Below are 14,389 nucleotides of genomic sequence, written 5' to 3' on the forward strand. Positions count from 1 at the left end.
CACAAGTTTACTTCCAATCTTTCATCCAACTCCACCACTCTTTTGGTTCTAGGTTTTTACTCCACTTTTACAGAAATCTTGTCCAAGTAACTTGAGGTAGTAACTTTGTTCATAACCTTATTCGATTCATATATATATAGCTATCTTATTTTATGGTATACAATTTTAACAACAAGAACATAGTTTGAATGATTTCAAACTTGTTTGCAAACTAAATAGATCCTTCTAACTTAACTTTTAAAATACTTAAAGACCTGTAATATATCATAAATATATGCTAACTTAACAAGGTAAAACTTGGTTTTTCAAAGAACACCTTAAAAACTGAATTTATGACGTCGGAGTGCAACCGGGGGCTGTTTTGGGTTGGATAATTAAAAACCATCTTGAAATTTGAATTGGAGGTTTATATTCTGGAAAAATGATATTTCTTATGAATATGTTAACACATAAAAATTTCATGATTTAACTCAAAGTATAAGTATTTTTAGAAAAATAATCATTTAAGGTTGTTTACATGATGGAAAATGATTAACTTCATAAGTTTCACCAAAGTTTGACCTATGACCTGTGATTTCGAATACAAACTAAGGTATTTACAGTTCATATTCTTAAAGAGGGACTCGATCCAAGGAAGTGGCAAGTTGAACCAACGAAAACGGAGTTGTAACGAAGAAACTATGACCAAAACAAAATCGGATATCCAAAACTAGTTTAGCCACGAAAATAATTGGAGAAAAATTAAATAAATCACATCTTTCTAAAATAACATGATATTTTATATATATGTACTCATAATTTAATTTTATATATTTCAGGATCACCCGTAAACAATACGAGAAGATTAATCATAAGATCCCATGATTGTACGCAACACGTCATTTGACAACACCGGTACTTTATGTACGCAACACGTCATTTGACAACACCGGTACCGTGGGTCAAGATTAATCCCGACCAATACGAATACGATGGGGTTTTATTTATTTCGAGGGGGGGTTTTATTTATTTATTAAACACCTAAATATGAACTATTAAAATTGAATTGCTAACTACGGACTAAGAAGACATTAAAAGTATTATAAGTATATATATGTGACGATTGTTTAAAATGAAAATATATTGATATATTATATATGGATAGGTTCGTGATATCAATCGGAGACCAAGTCAAAATATATATATCTTCAAGGCAAAAGTGAGTATATAGTCCCACTTTTAAACTCTAAGTATTTCGGGATGAGAATACATGTATTTTATGTTTTACGTTATGGACACAAGTAACTGAAAAATATATTCTACGTTGAGTTGTACCACTGGCATACTTCCCTGTAGCTTGGTAACTATTATTTACAGCGGTATTGTAAACGCGAATCCTGTTGATAGATCTATCGGGCCTGACAACCCCAACCGGACTGGACGACCAGTATTCAACGGTTGCACAGTACTTCGTTTCGTGACTACACTTGGTACGGTGTAGTAAGATTTCATAATAAAGGGAATATGCGACGTGATTAAATGTTAAGTATGGTTACCAAGTGCTCAACCACTTAGAATATTTTTATTAAAATGTTTACATATGAAATCTTGTGGTCTATATTTATACCGCTGCCGGCATTAAACCTATATCTCACCAACTTTATGTTGACGTTTTAAACATGTCTATTCTCAGGTGATAACTAAAAGCTTCCGCTGCAACATGTTGAATTTAAGCAAGATCTTGAGTGTGCATATTTGTGTCAAAAATAAAACTGCATATCCGAGGAATTGTAATGTAAAATATGCTAGAAATCGTATTGTTATCATCACATGTAAAGTTTGTAAGTCTAAGATTATCGCTAAACGATAATCATCTTTATATTTTCTAAAGCTTGTATTAACATAAGAGTTATGGTTTGTAATGTAAAATAAATGCAGTTGTTCTTTTAAAAATGTCGCATATAGAGGTCAATACCTCGCAATGAAATCATACGTTATCTAACTCGTTCTTATGGTTAAGGACGGGTTATGACATAGGCCGTATTCCATACAGGCAGGCCGTATGGCAGACCGTATGGCAGGCCGGTTCTGATGATGGTCAGCCTTGATTCCCTGGATCGTAACTTGATTTATTGTCTTTCACCTTTTTCGCTCTAGAATCTTCATTTTAGCTCCGATTCTCTTGATTCTTTTTGCACCGCCTTCGTAATTACTTGTTCTTCAATTCTAACCGACGAAGTAGGTATTTTTCTGACAAAGATCGAATCTTTCTTGTTTTTGGGCCTCAATACCGGGGTGAAAACTTGACTTTTTAGCCGATATCAAATATCCCACACTTAGACTTTGCTTATCCTCAAGCAAACTCTCATTCTTAAGAATCTTTTTGGTGTTTCTTTTCTAATAACCTAAACGGTTTGCTTTTATTATAAGAGCAAAAAGATAAGGTGAGTTATCTATGTTATGATTGAAATTATCTCTGCAAACATGCGAGGAGGTTACATGACATAGGCTAGCTTTCACGGGTTACTCAAATCACTCTAGTGTTTAGGGTTCCCTATAGATCTAATAAATGAATACCCTCATAGCCAGTCATGCTGCACCCATCGTCATAGGCTTGATAAAGACTCAAATCCTTGCTGCTAATGCGAGAACGGTAGTAATCTCAGCTTTACAGGTCATTTGTCAAAATGGGAAAAGAATTTTGGAGTGGTAGGGAAGTTCTTTTTGAGAGGTGAGAAAAAGGGTAATGTAGTCTTTATACAGACTTTTATTCGGATAGATAGGAGTGCTAAAGTATTTTGAGAAGCACTTTTGAACTTTTCTTCATTTGATAATCATTTTCGGTCGAGTTCTCTTCGGCATTTCTCTTATTTAGGTTCTACTCCTTTTTTCAGAACTATAATTTTTTTTTTTAAGATAAAGGATACTTCATCTCGAGAAATTTTTAGCCGGTAAACTTTTTCAAGACCTTTGCCATGATACTTGAGAGGTTTATAACATCGGGTTTTCGAAAGGAATCTCATTTTCTGGATTTTTCGAGAAATAGTAAAGGTGATATGGATGTGGTGGTGTAGTAGAAGTAGTGGATGTGCGGAAGGTTTATGTTTGACAAATGGCTAGCTATTTTGATTATAACTGAATCCCGCTTCTGCTGCTTGGAGATGTAGATCTAAAGCAAGTTCTGATTCTAGGTACAGACATCGGCACTCTCAACGGAAAATAGTGAAGCATTAAGGATGAATGCTGGTCTTATTTGGGGTGCCTCACCATAATCAATTTAGGTCGATAATAACTTAGTCATGCAATGCTCTATTAGAGATTTCAATCTAACAAGAATTCCACCTTACTTAAGCCTTATTTTTATTGACAAACGTTTTAGGTTTTCAAAAATACTCTTTCGAAAAGGGTTTCTTTTGCAATTTTTTTTTTAAGATAAAGGATACTTCATCTCGAGAAACTTTTAGCCGGTAAACTTTTTCAAGACCTTTGCCATGATACTTGAGAGGTTTAAAACATCGGGTTTTCGGAAGGAATCTCATTTTCTGGATTTTTCGAGAAATAGTAAAGGTGATATGGATGTGGTGGTGGAGTAGAACTAGTGGATGTGCGGAAGGTTTATGTTTGACAAATGGCTAGCTATTTTGATTATAACCGAATCACGCTTCTGCTGCTTAGAGATGTAGATCTAAAGCAAGTTCTGATTCTAGGTACAGACATCGGCACTCTCAACGGAAAATAGTGAACCATTAAGGATGAATGCTGGTCTTATTTGGGGTGCCTCACCATAATCAATTTAGGTCGATAATGCCTTAGTCATGCAATGCTCTATTATAGATTTCAATCTAACAAGAATTCCACCTTACTTAAGCCTTATATTTATTAACAAACATTTTAGGTTTTCAAAAATACTCTTTCGAAAAGGGTTTCTATTGCAAAAATTTTGAAATTTGGCTTAAGGACTTGGAATCTTCGTAATGGGTTATTATAATTCAGCGTAAAAAGATACCAACATCCCACACTTAGACGAACATTGTCCTCAATGTTCCTAGTGTATCCCACACTTAGGAGTTTTAGTTGAAGATTTGGGAGTATTTGTCTAGTGTTTATATTGGGTGTTATCCCACACTTAGTGATAAGCTAGGATGTGGCATAGTTTGAATCTTGAGCTAGTAGCGAAAAGAAAGAAATACCCCTAGCAGATGCGGCTGGCTTCCTTGCTTCTTTATCGGCTCATTTGTCATCCTTTTTTCTTCTACTCTACTTTATTGCACGGGTTGCCTCCCGAGAAGCGCTTTTGTTTAAGGTCGTTGGCTCGACCGTAGTGATGCTTCAAAAAGAAAACATTCCTTGCTGATGGTTGTGATCTTAGTCTTCTCGAGGGAATGTGTGTCTTGGTGGATAAATCCTGAGAAAGTCTCGGACCAATAGTGGTAACAGATCCGGCACTTCTCTTGAAGATCTTCTGAAAGATAAGTAGTGCGCAGTTTCGGCTCTTGATAAGTCTTGAAGTCCGGTGAGGATATGATCCACCACCCATTGGTTGACCCATGAATGTCAATAATAGAAGCAGTGCTGGTGTTGATGATTTCTCTGATGGGATGCTCATTTCGGAGGTCTTCAAACAATGTTAGAAATTGTATCTTTAGAATTTCGAAATCTTCAGAACGGTGATCCCCGCAGTAAGAGTCAGTAGCTTTGCATAGATTTACTAAGAGGCGAAGCTGAAAAGAAGTGAACAGCAACCCTGATCCGAGCATTAATTTCACCGTCTTTGAGTATATCTACCTACATCCAGCTTTAAATGTGAAACTAGGATCCGTAGATTCTTGGAAGATACGTGATAGCTGCTTCGTAACGTAGGTGGCAATATTGACTCTATCTGGTTCAAGATGAGAGAACGGATTGTTTCGCCTTGCTTCCTCCATAACAGCGTCTTGTAACTCTTTGATAATCAGATTAGCGTGGTGATCAATTGTTACGTAAATCACTAGTCTGTCTGGTGTGCTTTCGAAATTATCTCTATCCAAAAGAGCGAAAAGACTGTGAATATCCTCGATCATTTGCAAATCAGAATGATAAGTTGGGCGGCCGGTGGAAAGATCCATATGCTTCTGGATGAGAGTCAGTAGTGCTCGTTGGTTTCGTGAGAACGGAAGTGCAGATCCGGCTAAGGCATTATAAACCTTAGAGTAAATGATCTTCTGATCTCAACAGAATCTTGTTTCGAGAATAGTGCGAACCACTGAATTATGCTCTCATTGCCTTTCTTCGTGATAGATACGATCGTGAAGAGAATTGATAAAGTCTTGAATGCATTCTTCTAGGATTTCAACATCATTGTCTTCTCTTTGGAGATAGAGGTGGTGTTCTTTTTTGATAGCCATGATTCGTGCTGTTAAGCGTAGCGAAAAATCAATGGTTGACTTCTGGATGGCTTCGAGAATGTCTTCAAATTCATCGTTATCATTGATGAAGGTTATCATGTCTGCGTGTGTGGATATAACCGGAATTCGATCTGAAGAAGAGTCCGGCTCCCCTTGATCTGGTTCGGTTGGAGAGTGTGAGTTATTCAGAATGTTTTCATGATGCTCTTCCTCATCATCATCGGTATCTGGTTCCTCTGAGGATGCGTCTGATGAACGGGTTTCTTCAGTATTCTAATTCTCCACTTTGATACTTACAGTATCAATTTCTATATCCTGAACCTCAGCCTTATCGGTCTTTTTCTTGAAGCGAATGATTAAACTGTGATCTGTCATCTCAAGCCTCATTATTTCTTCATGACGCTCAGTGCTTGGAACGGGTATTGTCGCAGTTTCTTTTACGTCTTCCATTTCCTCTTCCTCCTCAGATTCCTCCTCTTCCTTTATTTCTTCGCTGGGATCCTCTTCATCCATTTCTGGGTCGCCTACAGGCTGTGATTCGACACCCATCTCGATATCATTGGCTGGTGGTGAAGACTCATCATCGGAAGTGATCTGTCTGGTGGAAATAGCAAACATCTCTGCATGTCCAGAAAGATCGGTTGGTCGGTCAATTTTGAAGGTAACGCTCTCCCCATGTGATCGTAAGATCAAGGTTTGATTGTACACATCAATGACAGTCCCAGCCGTATTCATGAAAGGTCTTCCTAACACTACTGAGGTGTGTAGGTCTTCCTTGATATCCATTACTACGAAATCCTTAGGGTACAAGAATTTGTCGACTTTCACCAAGATGTTCTCAACTATGCCCTTAGGATATCGAATTGTATGATCGGCAAGTTGGATTGTAATTTTGGTTGGTGACAAGTCTCCTAACTCTAGTCTCTTGTAGAGAGAATAAGGGATTAGGTTGATACTTGCTCCTAAATCTGCTAGCGCATAAATGGTTCCAGATTGGTAGATTGAACACGGAAAAATGAATCGGCCCGTATCTCCTAGCTTTTGTGACGACCCGGGAATTTTCGACCAAATTTTAAACTTATTCTTTGTATGATTTCGACACGATAAGCAAAGTCTGTAATACTGAGTCTCACAGATTACACAAATGCATTTGACCTTTGTCTATACCCGATGATTCACGAACAATTGTGTGTAAATAAATATGTAAAAATAAATATAAAAATAAATATAAATATAAGTGTATATATTTGATGTTTTAAATTAATAATGTACACATTAATTATTTGAATTAAAATGTAAAATCATATATACAATAATTAAGTTACTACCATATGAAATTATACATACATATATACTTTGTTATATTATTATTGCTACTAATAATATTATTATCTGTAATAATATAGATATTACTATAATTAGGATGGTGTTAGGATTTTTATCATTTATAGTATTTTTTTTTATCATTTTTATTAGTATTAAATATCATTATTATTGGTATCATTCTTAATATTATTATTTTGGTATTATTATTTATTTTAAATATTAATATTTCTATTTTTATCCCTACTAACAAAAACTATTTATATATATATATATATATATATATATATATATATATATATATATATATATATATATATATATATATATATATATATATATATATATATATATATATATATATATATATATATATATATATTTTATTAGTAATATTGTTTATTATTATTAATATTAAAAGTATTACCATTATTTATATATAATAATTATAAATTTAATAAATTCAGAAAAGGGAATGCATTTGTTTTAAATTACTATCATCCTATTAATGATTTAGCAAATTCGTACGATTTATACTCCATCCAAAACAGAAAATCCAAAATTCAGTTAGAAGTCTTTTCCTCCTTTTAATTGTTTATATTTTTGTGTGTACTGGGTCCTTAAATCTGTCGACACCAAATTCTCATCTACCACCTTTCTTAATCTTTCTTTTTGGTGAACCATAACCAATAACCTCATCTTCACAAACACCCAGTTGTTACTCATTAGAAATCCAGTTCATTTATTCTTGTTCTTCTTTTGCTATCGATCACTTTTCATAAATTTTTGTTACTCGATCACCGCAAATACCATCACCTAAACCCACTTATAATTCTATTAGTCTTCTTTTCTGTTTTAGATTCAAAACCTCACAAACCACTACTAGCTATTCGTTTTGCTTTGTTGTTGTTGCTTCTACTGCGAGTAAACCCAAGAACCACTTTTCTGTTTCAAATTCGAATTAGTAAACCACCTTTTAATCACCACTAAACCACCATGAATATCACCACCATGCATCACTCTCTTGAAACCCACAACAAACCCATTCCACTGCTACTCGAATTAATCTTGTTGCTCGCACCTATTTCCTGTTCAACCAAACCAAACCCACGAAACTAAGCTGCACCTGCTACGCTTACTCCTTCTGTTTCATATTTTTTTTCTTTTTATTGTCGACAAAACTGCCTGCAAACCGTCACCTAAACCACTTCATTTTTTTTTTTGCCGACAGCTATTTAACCAAACAAACCACCTGCTACTCGTATTCTGATTCATTTTCGGTCAGGAGGAAGTATTTAAGGAAGTCAAGAATGATGGAAGTGGTCGACAAAAATGAAGAATGACAATTATAAACCAAAAACCCCACCTTTTGTCTCCCACTAAATTAGTAAAGAAAGACTAAATGATTAAAACTAGTGAATGGGTAGTGAGCTGTAAAGGAGAAAACATTTGCTTTTATTGTTTCTGAAAACCAGACGAACCCCACCCAGTATATTTTTTTTTCCAGCGACCCACTTGTTTTTGTTTTTCTTCTGTGAACCGTTGAGTTTTAAGAAAACATAAAAGTAATCGAATTATCTCAGCTTTTGTTAGTCTGCCGTGTCCAGCTGTTTTGTTGGGTCATCTAACATAGTTTTCGGTTGGGCGTAGATTGGGTCATTGTTGCTTTAAACGAGTTTAGGGAGTACATATTGAGCTGAATGAATAATGATGAGGAACGATGATAATGGAATAGTTTAAGGTGATTTTATGTTGTTAATATATAAGGGATATTGTGATTTCATGTGTATGAGGTAGATGATGATGCCGAGTTAGATGATATGATTATATGAAGATGAATAAATAAGATGATAATGATTCTAGGGTTAGATTCAGTAGATTAAATTGAAGAAGAAAGAAGAATACAGATTGAATGAGTTATAAAAAGTGAAAGGTATAATAAATCAGAAATGCATGGATAGTGGAATGGTTATGAGAGTAGTGTGTTAACGAGGGGTCCTGAGTTCAATTCCCACCTGGTGCAGTCATATTTTTTTTCTATGTTCCAGCAAGAATTAATTATTCAAGTCAGGCCCATGGAGCTTAAGTAATTATTTATTGGGCCGAATCCTTATCCCATTGCTTGTTGGGTCGAAGAATTGTTGGGTTGAGCTGAGATTAGACGAGTTAAATAAAATCATGGTTATAATAATTTCAATAAATCGTGTTGGATCAAATGGTTATGGGTGCTTGTGAGATAATAGGAGGTCGCGGGTTCGAGTCTCGCCCTGGGTAGCTTATTTCTTTTTACTACTCCTAAGGTATTATTTGTTATTATTATGATTATTATTAACATCATTGATATTATTGTTGTTATCTTTATTGTTAAAGAATATCATTTCTATAAATATCATTTAGGAAAAGTATTATTATTATTATTATTATTATTATTATTATTATTATTATTATTATTATTATTATTATTATTATTATTATTATTATTATTAAATGTTTTGATATTGGTTATAACTTTAAATTATTGGAACTATAGATATAGATTACAAATTTAACATGATGTTATGATAAAATTTATTATTACTAACACTGTTATTATTATTATCATCATTATATTATCAAAGTAAAGTATCATTATATTTTAAAGATTTGAAAGTTATTACTTTTATTAAAACTATCATTTACAGTAAAAATTAATATTTTTACAGTTATAATTATTAATATTATTATTATTATCATTAATAGAATTATTAACATTATCATATTAAGTATTATAATTATAATTATTACCATTTTTTACCACTATTAATATTATTTTGACTACTATTATAATTAATATATAAATGATATATATAAATGATATATATATATATATATATATATATATATATATATATATATATATATATATATATATATATATATATATATATATATATATATATAAAATAGATTTAATACATATAATATAACAAAATTTAATATTTTTATATATATACAAAATGAACATATATATGTATATATATTATTAACATAAAAATGATATAACTAATACATTTATATATATATATATATATATATATATATATATATATATATATATATATATATATATATATATATATATATATATATATATATATATATATATATATATATATATGCGTTCAATTACAACTAAGAATATTAATAAATATACAAATGATATAGGTTCGTGAATCCGAGGCCAACCCTGCATTGTTCGGTTGTTCAAATGACGTCATATGTATTTTTACTACAAAATACAGTATTGTGAGTTTCATTTGCCCTTTTTACTCTTTATATTTTTGGGCTGAGAATACATGCGCAATTTTTATAAATGTTTTTACGAAATAGACACAAGTAATCAAAACTACATTATATGGTTGAATGATCGAAATCGAATATGCCCCTTTGTATTAAGTCTGGTAATCTAAGAATTAGGGAACAGACACCCTAATTGACGCGAACTCTAAAGATAGATCTATCGGGCCCAACAAGCCCCATCCAAAGTACCGGATGCTTTAGTAATTCGAAATTTATATCATGTCCTAAGGAGGATCCCGGAATGATGGGAATATTCTTATACGTATATTGTGAATGTCGGTTACTAGGTGTTCAATCCATATGAATGATATTTTTGTCTCTATGCATGGGACGTATGTTTATGAGAAATGGAAATACGAAATCTTGTGGTCTATTAAAATTATGAAATGATTATTTATGTTAAACTAATGAACTCACCAACCTTTTGGTTGACATTTTAAAGCATGTTTATTCTCAGGTACGAAAGAAATCTTCCGCTGTGCATTTGCTCATTTTATAGATATTACTTGGAGTCATTCATGGCATATTTTGAAAGACGTTGCATTCGAGTTGTTGAGTTCATCAAGATTATTATTAAGTCAATTATAGTTAGATATTTTATGAAATGGTATGCATGCCGTCAACTTTCGATGTAATGAAAGTATGTCTTTTAAAAACGAATGCAATGTTTGTAAAATGTATCATATAGAGGTCAAATACCTCGCGATGTAATCAACTATTGTGAATCGTTTATAATCGATATGGACTTTGTCCGGATGGATTAGGACGGGTCCTTTCAGCTTTGGTATCAGAGCGGTGGTCTTAGCGAATCGGGTCTGCATTATTGTGTCTAACTGATAAGTCGTTAGGATGCATTAGTGAGTCTGGACTTTGACCATGTCTGCATGTCAAAAGTTTTGCTAATCATTTTTGTCAGAAATCATTTGTTTATCATCTTTAGTAAATTACCTGCATACTATTCTCAGTCTAGACACATCTTATTGCATTGACTGCATGAATAGTGTATAGACAAAATTCATATCTTATCATATCTGCTAATTCATATCTTAGCGTATCTGTTATTGTTATCTTTACCTGACAGCTTCCGTAGATTCCTCCGTAACTTATGAGATTTTAGTATTACATATGCATATGTAAATTATGTATTGCAGGATACTAATCTACATCCTATAATCTATTTCTTATCGAAAATCCTTCATCTAATCGTACGGGATGAATTCTTCAACCAGTTCGAGTCCCTCGAATTCCGATAACTATTCTAATAGTTATTCCGACAGCTATTCTGACGTGGACGTTCACCTAAGCTCCGAAAGCAGCGTCACCAGAATGAATCAACCAACCAACCATCCCCAATTCATATGATGAGTTCGTAGTCTACTTAATCATTGGAGACAAGAAGAATCGATCCCTTTCACCCACCATATTGTTCGCTGGACGAAGAACTTGAAACATTCACTGGCGAACCAATCCGAAACACCATCTTCACCCTCATTTCCAGAGTAGCTCGACATGATTATATTCTATCCACAATTTGAAACCTTACTCATCTGCTCGTTTCAACCGACAATTATTCCGGAGTAATATAAGAAGTCAACGAACTTCGCGATCGAGTAATCAATTTGAAAAATATGGTGCAAAATGTACCAGCTTCAGCGACATCATCAACATCAACGGTACCACCAACAACAGCATCCGCATCCCAAGCCTCAATTTCACAATCTGTTCCACGAACATCAACATCATACGCGCCATAGATACCAAGGAGTACCAACAGCAATTAACAATGAAGTATTGATCCATAACTTCATCAATATTCTGCGAAGAATATATGGATCCTAATAGTTTTATAGATTACTTATTCTAGCTCAAACCAAAAATCAAATGAGTCTAATATTATATTGACTCATTAAATCCATGATTACACCTGAAGAAAATATATATGTATATATATATATTTTCATAGGGATTGTGATTAAAAAGTCTTTCGTACAAACTATTAATGATGAAAATATTTTAACGGGTAGGTAATACCCGAGGAATATTTATATTTCACATTAATAAGTTACAATGTACATTCTTCGAATCTGATTTAACAGTCATTTACTATCCTACTTACTCCACAGATATACGTATTTGTTCACCAAAGAAAAATCACTTTCATTCCAACTAAATTTCACATACGAGTTTCTGCCGATCAAAACCCAAGTCAAGATTTGACAAGTGGCATAATGAAGAAAATAATGAACAAAATAAAATTTATTAGTAACCAATTAATTAACTACGTAAAACTTTAAAACTATGTTAACTGTTCCTAGATAATTGTTACTATATGACTATTTCCTTAAAATATACTAGTTTTGGTGGAGCTATTGAACTATTGGACTATTGGACTACTATTATGGACAATTAAAAATTATTAAAAGAGTAGGAAATATTAAATACAACACATTTCGACTTAAAAGATTGTAAATAAAGTTCATCTTCTACAGTTAAATATTTCCTCAAGTTGCCACTTGATTTCATCTTAAACCTCATTTGTATCTTGACGATTTCAATATGCGTTCAAACCTTTCATGATTCTTGAAAACACCTCAATCAATAGGATGAATCAACCGCACTTTATTTATGGAAGGAAAGATTTATGCCTATAGTTATGCACCTGAGAAATTCTCGGCAACTGAGTAAAAGTTTAACACGTAGCCGCGTTAGATCCTTTGGCATTTAGTAGCAAAAATAATTTTGCGATTCCTTTTCAAAGTAGCCAATTTTGTCACAGCTCCAACAAGTCAACTTTGACTTTTCATTCGAAGTAGCCTTACTAAAATCCTGATATATATACAATTACCCTTTTTATACCAGAGAATTCTTTTATATTCCACCATATTACCAGCAGACGTACCAGCAACCTCGTTGCTTCTTGGCCTAAATCTCTCTAACAAATCATTATATTTATTCATTGAAATCCTATCATATACTCATCCGCATCTTGTAACGAGAACTGCCATACCAATTACCGGGAATCAGCAATCAGTATTTTGAAAACTCACATCATATCTACATCAACAGTTATATGTATGACATTTATCTCTTAGAATTATGATCTCTCATTCTGAAATTCTGAAAGGCACTCAGTCACAAATCAATACTATGAATGTTGAAAAAGTTGAATGAAGCAGCAAAAACCATAGACAACCGTAAAAGACCTTAATCATCGGAAGTTTGATGATAAAGAATAGTATGTTGGAAAAGCTCAGAAAAGTTGGAACTGAAAAACGGATTGAGCTAACCACGAAGGAGACCAAGGAAAAATACAAGGACCAAACCCTATATTCAAAGAATCCAGGTAATTCTGGATCTGATGAAATCTTTAGAGAATATCTTGCTATGAAGTCATGTTAAAATCTTACGGAAAATCTTTCTCCATCAACCATCGAACTTAGAAATTTCAAAATATCATCATCAATATCTTAGATATTTCTGAGGATATTTTCAAAAATATTCTCGTCCGAAATTATATACCTCTTCGTGCTCCCTGTGTATCATTATATTGGAAACATTCAAGAGAAAATTTAGTACCGAAAAGCAGATTATGCGAAACTATGAAGAAAGCCCTGGACAAATCACAAAGAATAAGTTTGACTTCAAAGAATCTAAATGATTCAATGTCTGCTGAAATCTTTAGCAAATATCTTGCTCGTTACTCTAAACCTTTGCAGACAATAGTCTCCATCATTCTCTGATTTTAGATATTCAAAGATATTATCGTATCTTTCATTATAAATATCCTCCATATTTCTGAAGATATTTTTATAACTATTCTTATCTGAAATCATTAATCTATTCGTGTTACCAGTGTTACATCATATAGAAACTGTTAGTTTCTATATTCTGTAAACTTTCGAGCTTAAAATATGAATGTTATTGAAGTAATGTTGGGAACTGATGCATGAGATAGTATAATATAATGACACTTGATCAACGTGATTATATTACAGTAAGTCATGCTGAGTTTCTAATGGGACGTGATGATTCACAGATCATAACGTCATCTTGTGCCATGTTACATAACTCTGTCATTCTGCTTAACTTCTGAACATATCAAGAAAATATATTCTTGATAGTTCTAATCTCAGTGAATCTGGTAATTTGACAAATCAAATCGTGCTATTACGTTCCTTCTTATTTAGAACATTAATAATGTTCATTCTGAAACTTATATCTGCGAATTCTGGACCATTACAAGAGATGCCAAATCGCCAGAAGAAGAAACGAAGGGACAAAGCTCTGAAATAGAAATTGGAGTATAAATCGCAGCAAATAGGAGGGGGTATTAACTGTGGATGTTAATGAATATAGGAAACAGA

This window comes from Rutidosis leptorrhynchoides, chromosome 2 (assembly GCF_046630445.1).
Source record: "Rutidosis leptorrhynchoides isolate AG116_Rl617_1_P2 chromosome 2, CSIRO_AGI_Rlap_v1, whole genome shotgun sequence".
In the NCBI taxonomy this organism is placed as follows: Eukaryota; Viridiplantae; Streptophyta; class Magnoliopsida; order Asterales; family Asteraceae; genus Rutidosis; species Rutidosis leptorrhynchoides.